Raw genomic sequence first — 8084 nt, forward strand, 5'->3', positions numbered from 1 at the left:
GGGTGCCTCCAAATACATGAGGCAAACACTGGAAAAACTAAGTGAAAGAATAGATGCCTCTACAATTATAGTGGGAGATTTTAATACACCACTATCAACTTTGGACAGAGCATCTCAAAAGAGTTTCTTTGGTGAAAGAAACAAAATATTTGAACAGTATATTAGAGGAGCTGGATCTAATAGACATATACAGATCATTACACCGGAATACAGCAGGATATACATTTTTCTCAAGTGCACATGGATCATTCTCCAAGATAGACCATATGCTAGGCCACAAAGAAAGGCTTAATGAATTCAGAAAGATCAAAATCATACAAAATAATATCTCTGACCACAGTGGAGTGAAGCTGGAAATCTGCAAGGGCCAGAGGCCCAGATTTCACACCAAGATATGGAAATTAAACAGCACACTCTTAGAAAAACAGTGGGTCAAAGAGGAAATCTCAAAAGAAATTAATAATTACCTTGAAACTAATGATAATGATAACACAACATACCAAAACTTATGGGATGCAGCAAAAGCAGTTCTGAGAGGGAAATTTATAGCCATAAATTCATACATCAAAAAAGAAGAAAGAGCAAAAATTGAAGAACTAACTGCACATTTGGAGGAATTAGTAAAAAAAACAACAAAGTACTCCCACAGGAAGAAGAATGAAAGAAATAACAAAGATAAGAGCAGAACTAAATGAAATAGAAAATAAGAAAACACTTGAAAAGATAAACAAGACCAAGAGCTGGTTCTTTGAGAAGATCAATAAAATTGACAAACCCTTAGCGAGACTAACAAAAGAAAAAAGAGAGAAGATGCAAATACACAAAATAAGAAATGAGAAAGAGGATATCACCACTGACCCCACAGAAATAAAGACTATCATAAGAGGATATTTTCAAAAACTATATTCCAACAAAAATGACAATTCAGAGAAAATGGACAAATTCCTTGGAACACATAAGCACCCTATATTGACGAAAGAAGAAATTGATGATCTCAACAAACCAATTACAAGTAAAGAGATAGAATCAGTCATTAAGAACCTCCCAACTAAGAAGAGCCCAGGGCCAAACAGTTTCACGGGTGAATTCTACAAAACATTCCGGAAAGAACTAACACCAATCCTGCTGAAACTCTTCCAAAAAATCAAAAAAGAAGGAACATTCCGAACTCATTCTATGATGCCAACATTAACCTAGTGCCAAAGCCAAACAAATACACCACAAGAAAGGAAAATTACAGACCAATTTCTCTAATGAACCTAGATGCAAAAATACTCAACAAAATACTTGCTAACCATATTCAACAACACATTAAATGAATTATACACCATGACCAAGTGGGATTCATTCCGGGTATGCAAGGATGGTTCAACATAAGAAAATCAATCAATGTAATACACCATATAAACAGACTGAAGGAAAAAAATCACATGATTATATCTATAGATGCAGAAAAAGCATTTGACAAAATACAGCACCCTTTCTTGATAAAAACACTCCAAAAGATTGGAATACAAGGAAATTTTTTGAACATGATAAAGAGTATATATGAAAAACCCACAGCCAACATCGTTTACAATGGTGAAATCCTAAAATCCTTCCCTCTAAGATCAGGAACAAGACAAGGTTGCCCACTCTCTCCCCTTCTATTTAACTTTGTCTTAGAAGTACTTGCTCAAGCACTGAGGCAAGAACCAGATATAAAAGGGATCCAAATAGGAAAGGAAGAAGTCAAAATTTCATTATTTGCAGATGACATGATCCTATACATAGAAGACCCTGAGAGGTCTACAACAAAGCTTCTAGAACTCATAAATGAGTTTAGTAAAGTCACAGGTTATAAGATCAATGTGCAAAAATCAGTAGCATTTCTGTACACCAATAATGAGCAAGCTCAGGAGGAAATCAAGAAACAAATACCATTTAAAATAGTAAATAAAAAAATCAAATACCTAGGAATAAATTTAATAAAAGAGGTAAAAAACTTATACAGAGAGAGCTACACAAGACTATTCAAGGAAATCAAAGAAGACCTAAAGAAATGGAAGAATATTCCCTGTTCATGGATAGGAAGACTAAATATTATTAAGATGTCTATCCTACCAAAACTGATTTACACATTCAATACAATCCCAATAAAAATCAACACAGCATTCTTTAAGGAACTAGAAAAACTAACTATGAAATTTATTTGGAAAGGAAAGAGGCCCAAATAGCCAAAGACATATTGAAAAAGAAAAATGAAATTGGAGGAATCACACTACCTGACTTCAAAACATACTACAAAGCTACAGTAGTGAAAACAGCATGGTATTGGCATAAGGAGAGACACACAGACTAATGGAACAGAATTGAAAGTTCTGATATAGATCCTCATATATATAGCCATATAATATTCGATAAAGCCACCAAACCCTCTCAACTGAAATAGAATGGCCTATTCAACAAATGGTGCCTGGAGACCTGGATATCCATATGTAAAAGATGGAAGAGGATTACCATCTCACACCTTATGCAAAGATCAACTCAAGATGGGCCAAAGACCTAAATATAAGAGCCAAGACCATAAAGACTTTGGAAAGCAGTGTAGGGAAGCATAGACAAGACCTTGTAATAGGTCCAAAAGCACAAGCAGCAAAAGAACAAATAGATAAATGGGACTTCCTCAAAATTAAAGCCTTATGCACCTCAAAGGGGTTTGTCAAGAAAGTAAAAAGGGAGCCTACACAATGGGAGAAAATATTTGGTAACCATATATCGGATAGGAGACTTATAACTTGCATATATAAAGAACTCCTATTTCTTGAAAATAAAGATAAATAACCCATTTAAAAAATGGGAAAAAGATTTAAACAGACACTTCTCCAAAGAAGAAATACAAATGGCTAAAAAGCACATGAAAAAATGCTCCAAATCTCTAGCTATCAGGGAAATGCAAATCAAAACTACAATGAAATACCATCTTACTCCCATAAGATTGGCAGCTATGAAAAAAAAACAGAAGACTACAAATGCTGGAGAGGATGTGGAGGAATGGGAACACTCATCCACTGCTGGTGGGAATGTAGAAGGATCCAACCACTCTGGAGGACAGTTTGGCGGTTTCTCAAAAAACTAACCATAGATTTGCCATATGATCCAGCAATTCCACTGCTGGGTATGTACCCAGCAGAACTGAAAACAAGGACACAAACCGATATATGCACACCAATGTTCATAGCAGCATTGTTCACTATTGCCAAAAGTTGGAATCAACCCAAATGTCCATCAACAGATGAATGGATAAATAAAATGTGGCGTATACATACAATGGAATACTACTCGGCATTAAGAACAAATACACTAGAAACACACGTGACAACATGGGTGAATCTTGGGAACCTTATGTTGAGTGAAGCAACCCAGGCATTGAAGGAAAAATACTACATGACCTCAATGGAATGAAATAAGTAAACCAAGCTGCCTCAGAGAGCTAGAGACTGGATGATAGGCTTACAGGAAATCAGGGGGTAGAGGAAGGATGTAAGCTGACATCTACATGGGTGAAATCTATGATAAGCTGGAGGTAAGTATGTGTACAAGGAAGGGGTAAAATGGGGGCATAGGGTTACCTTTGGGTGGGGCTTTGTGGGCTTGAGGGGGGCTAGGGATGGGCGGGTGGGTAATATTGCCCAAGAAATTGGGGGGAGGGTGGGGCAACATATGAACACAGGAGATTGGCAGGTGTTCGTTGAGAGTATAATGCTGAGAAAACCTTTTCAAAAATATAATAAGGAAAGTTACCTGTTTAAGATACTTAAAGGGGATAATCTAATGCAGGACAGACTCCTAGGGAATATGTGAATGCTCATTTTGCCAGAGTGGGTTATATCATTGGGTAGAGACCCATATAATGAGAGTGAAGGTATATCCACATCCTGAGGAGGATTGATGCCATCAAATAGAGGGAACTGTATCTCGCAAGAGAAATGGTAACTCCCAGGGCATTAGGGCAGTTGAGCATGTCAAGCCCTCAACACTGTTGCAAGTAGCTCTGAACATGGCTCTTCAAGAAATGAAGATTGACTGTCACTGTGGGCCCTGAGGGGAGGGCGAAAGAGGTATTGAATAGATGGAACCAATGTAACTGTGTGAGCAATGGAAGTGTTCCACAAGATTATGCAAGGATGGATATAAGACATGTTAAATTACACCAAAAATGTATAGGGGCTGATAGACTAAAATGTAAATCATAATGTAAAACATAGGATAACTAAAAATTTAGAAAATTGTATAGCCTAAAGTATAAACCACAATGTAAACACAAATGTCACCTTGTTTGAAAGCTATTGTCTCAATATCTATACATCAGTTTGAGTAAATATGGTATGAATATGTTAAAAGATTATTGCTGTGGAAGGGAAAAGGTTTTTTGTTGGATATGTGGGAGTACTGTATATTGTATATATGAATTACTGTGATCTAAAACTCTTGTGAAGATAAGCTTAATAATTAGAAAAAAGAAAAGAAAAAGATAGGATGTAGAATTTTTCCAAATTAATATGTATTCTATATCTAACCTTTAAACTCATCGCTATATTCCATTTTACTATTAAGGGAACCTGGCAATATATTGGGCTTCACTTTTCAGGAAGTTTTGGACCACAGAGTGGTTCAACAATGGCAGCAGAGGAATACTGGTGTGGGATGTTATTGACAGAGGACACATGGTTGGCAGGGAGTTCTATAGGGCATATATCCAGGATACATAAAAATGTTTGGATATTCATAGGAAACAATTAAAAACAACAACTGAGGGGGTGCTAAGTTCCTAGCCAGGGGAGCTCTATCACAGTCCCTAAAGGAACAGCAACAATCCCCCAAGTGCAACGGCAAAGACCAAAAAGGAATGAAGTCCAACAATGAGCTCCTGATACTAATGACTATGCTTGTGAGCCTGTGCACCTGAAATAAGAACAAGGCCTAGAGCAGCAGTGTGCCTAAGAGTTACCTCCTGAGAGCCTCAGTGTTGCTCAAATGTGGCCAGTCTCGAAGCCAAACTCAGCATGTAAATGCATTGCCTTCCCTCCAGCATGGGACATGACTCCCAGGGATGAGCCTCCCTGGTGCCAAGGAATCACTACCAAGTACCAGCTGATGACATAACTAGAAAATGACCTTGAATAAAAGGTTCAACTCGGACCAGCAGAATATCCCTGTCTACATATAATAACAGGAGTTAAAAATGCTTTTTGACCTAAATCAAGGGGGAAATGGAAAGAACAAATGAGTTTATATGGCTATGAGTCTCTAAAAAAGAGCCTGGAGGTTATCAGAGGGGTTGCCCTTATGCACAACTGAGCAGAGTCTCAGAGACAGATAAAGTAGATACAACCCCAGGTATTGGTTCTTCTGAGGGTTACAGAGACCCACAGGTTTTATGGTCATGGCAGATGGAGTTCACTGCCATGTCAGTTGGCCCTTCTTTGGAGTTGGTGTTTCTGTGTGATGGAGCTGGACTCAGATGTAATCTCTTTTCACAAGCTTTTCCTGTTACTTTACCAAAATTGGAGTTGGGGCTGGGGTTTAAGATATATCTAGGGGATCTTAATCTCTGGACTGACCATATGATAGCCAGGCCCTGAGCCTCAACAGACTTCAGCTCCTACACTCTGGTTTATTGGACTTACCCCACTCAGCTAACATGGAGTTGAAGAATGTCAACCACCACACCATGGAGCTAAGAGTGCCTACAACTGAAAGCAGGAGGATTGCATCCAGCATCCATGTGGAATCTAAGACCCCTCTTGACATAGATGTGGAATGGACACAACCAATCCAAGGTTCACAGGATGGAGGAATAGAGTAAGGATTAGAGTGGACTTACTGATATTCTATTCATGAACTACTGTGGTTAGTAATCGAAGAAAATGTGGCATTGGTGTGGAAAAAGTGACCATGGTGGCTGCTGGGTGTGGGGAATGGGAGGAAGAGATGAGATGTGGAGGCATTTTTGGGACTTGGAGTTGTCCTAGGTGGTGCTGCAGGGACAATTACCAGACATTGTAGATCCTCACATGGCCCACTGGATGGAACATGGGAGAGTGTGGGCTATGATGTGGACCATTGACCATGAGGTGCAGCGATACTCACAGATGTATTCACCAAGTGCAATGAATATGTTATGATGATGGAGGACAATGTTGCTATGGGGGGAGTAGTGGGGTTAGGGGGGTGGGGGGTACATGGGGACCTCATATTTTTTTAATGTAATATTTTTAAAAATGAATTTAAAAAACAAATTAAAAAAAAAGATACTACAAGAAAAGAAAATTACAGACCAATCTCTCTAATGAACATAGATGCAAAAATTCTCAACAAAATACTTGCAAATCAAATCCAATAGCTTATCAAAAGACTTATACATCATGCCTAAGTGGGATTTATTCCTGGTATGCAAGACTGGTTCAACATAAGAAAATCAATCAATGTAATAGACCACATTAACAAATTGAAAGGAAAAAAAAAATCCACTTGATCATCTCAATTGACACAGAAAAGGCATTCAACAAAATCAAGCATCCACGGTGGTGGACTTGGCCCAGTGGTTAGGGCGTCCATCTACCACATAGGAGGTCCGTGGTTCAAACCCCGGGCCTCCTTGACCCATGTGGAGCTGGCCCATGTGCAGTGCTGATGCACACAAGGAATGCCATGCCATGCAGGGGTGTCCCTGTGTAGGGGAGCCCCACGCGCAAGGAGTGTGCCCCATAAGGAGAGCTGCCCAGCACAAAAGAAAGTACAGACTGCCCAAGAATGGTGCCGCCCACATGGAGAAATGACACAGCAAGATGACGCAGCAAAAAGAAACACAGATTCCCATGCCGCTGACAACAACAGAAACAGACAAAGAAGATGCAGCAAATACACAGAGAACAGACAACCGGGGTGGGGGGGGAAGGGGAGTGAAATAAATAAATACAATAAATCTTTAAAAAAAAAATCAAGCATCCTTTCTTGATAAAAACACTTCGAAAGATAGGAATAGAAGGAAAGTTCCTCAAATGATAAAAGGCATATATGAAAAACCCACAGCCAACATCATACTCAATGGGGAAAGGTTGAAAGCTTCCCCTCTAAGATTGGGAACAAGACAAGGATGCCCACTGTCACCATTGTTATTCAATATTGTACTAGAAGTTCTAGGTAGAGAAATCAGACAAGAAAAAAAAAAGGCATCCAAATAGGAAAAGAGGAAGTAAAACCCTCACTATGTGTGGATGATGTGATCCCGTACTTAGAAAATTCTGAAATATCCATGGCAAAGCTACCTGATCTAATACATGAGTTCAGCAAAGTGGAAGGATATAAGATCAACATGCAAAAATCAGTAATGTGTTTGTACACTAGTACTGAATGATCTGAGGAGATAATCAGAGAAAAATTCCATTTACAATGGCAACAAAGACTCAAATACCAAGGAATATAATTCAACCAAAGAAGTACAGGACCTATATAAAGAAAACTACAAAAAAGTGCTAAATTTAAAAAGACCTAAACAAATGGAAAAAGAAATTCCATGTTCACGGATTGGAAGAACAAGTATCATGAAGATGTCAATCTTACCCAAACTGATTTATAGATTCAATGCAATACCAATGAAAATCCCAACAGCTTACTCTACAGAATTAAAAAAGGCAATAACCAAATTCATTTGGAAGGGAAAGTGCACCCAATAGCCGAAAACATTCTAAAAAAGAAGAGCGATGTGGGAGGAATTTCTCTGCCTGACCTTGAAACATATTACAAAGCTACAGTGGCCAAAACAGCATGGTACTGGCATAAACATAGACACATTGATCAGTGGAATAGAATTGAGGATCCAGAAATAAACCCTCACCTACTAGTCAACTGTTTTTTTACAAACCTACCAAGTTAATGTTAACAGGACAAAACAGTTTCTTCAACAAATGGTAGTGGGACAACTGGATATCTATAATAAAAAGAATGAAAAAGGACTCCTATCTTACTTTCTATACAAGAATCAACTCAAAATTGATCAAAGACCTAAATATAAAAGACAGGACCATAAAACTCCTAGAAGA

Source organism: Dasypus novemcinctus, chromosome 8 (genome assembly GCF_030445035.2).
Source record: "Dasypus novemcinctus isolate mDasNov1 chromosome 8, mDasNov1.1.hap2, whole genome shotgun sequence".
NCBI classification, from domain to species: Eukaryota; Metazoa; Chordata; class Mammalia; order Cingulata; family Dasypodidae; genus Dasypus; species Dasypus novemcinctus.